This window comes from Pseudopodoces humilis, chromosome 33 (assembly GCF_049639895.1).
Source record: "Pseudopodoces humilis isolate 2021_Gansu_Grassland_sample_001 chromosome 33, ASM4963989v1, whole genome shotgun sequence".
Taxonomy (NCBI): domain Eukaryota; kingdom Metazoa; phylum Chordata; class Aves; order Passeriformes; family Paridae; genus Pseudopodoces; species Pseudopodoces humilis.
Genome location: NC_142232.1, coordinates 803,479 through 804,622, shown reverse-complemented (window position 1 = coordinate 804,622; position 1,144 = coordinate 803,479).

The window sequence follows — 1,144 nt, the reverse complement described above, 5'->3', positions numbered from 1 at the left end:
TTAATTTTGTGTTTTAAGTAATTATGAATTTATGCAGTTGCAGTTTTTAGAGTTTTACTAGAGAAATTATTGTGATTCTTTGAAAGTTTAAAGAGACCTCTTTTCAAAAAAAAAAGTGTTTAAGGTGAATATTAACAGAAGTTACCTTGCAATAATTAGTTTTGAAACCTAAGGTTAAAAAATATGGTGTGATTTACAGCTACTAAGAAAACTTTCCAATTAATGTTATCTACAAAAGAGATTTGTGGTTTAAAAAATAATTAGTCAAGAGAACTTTACTGTACAAGACAAAGTTAAGTTAGAGCATGTATTATCCATTTGCTTGTTTTCTCCACAATTTTAATAAGGTAATTTCAATGTGAGTCCTTTTGTTACATAAAACACATATAACTGCATATATACCAATTTGGATTTTGGATTTTAGTTAAAAAATTGGACTTTATGTTTCTGAAAAGTGCTACAAAAGCTGAATGGCAACTTGCCAAATCCTGTGTTGTTGTGGTTTTTCTCTAGAAAAACTGCACTTTGAAATCCTAACCAATTTAAGCATATACTAGGCAAATTCCTGTTATGAATGAGTATTTTTAGTACCATTTGCAGTTATTGTGAGTTATTCTCAAAGCTAGATGACATAGAATTGTGATGCATTTGTTACGTTTTTATAATCTTTATAGTGAATCCATGTTACTGTTATATTGTGTTTAAAAGGTATATATCAGATTTTCAGCTGCTTTTTGTAGTAACAGAATAAGATTAAGTGATGGTTTTATTTGATTTTATTATTATAAATATATTTATAATAATATATTTATTATATATATTCTAATATATATTATATATTATATATAAATATATTTATTTATTATATTTAGGCTTGAATGTTTTTAAGTTATGTTTTATAACTTAGATATTCTTTTAAGGTTAAGTTTGTTACTTCCTTTTGTCATAAATAATTATTGTTAGGTTTAAATATTGCTTAATTTAAATTGTTTTATGTCTTATTGGAGACACTTGTCTAAACTGCAAAGTATAGTTATTTTCCTAGAGAGATGAAGACAACCACAACTGAAACAGCAGTGATGGAACACTGATGAACACCTGTTTGTGGATAGAAGTGAATGCAGTCTGTGACACCCTTGACTTC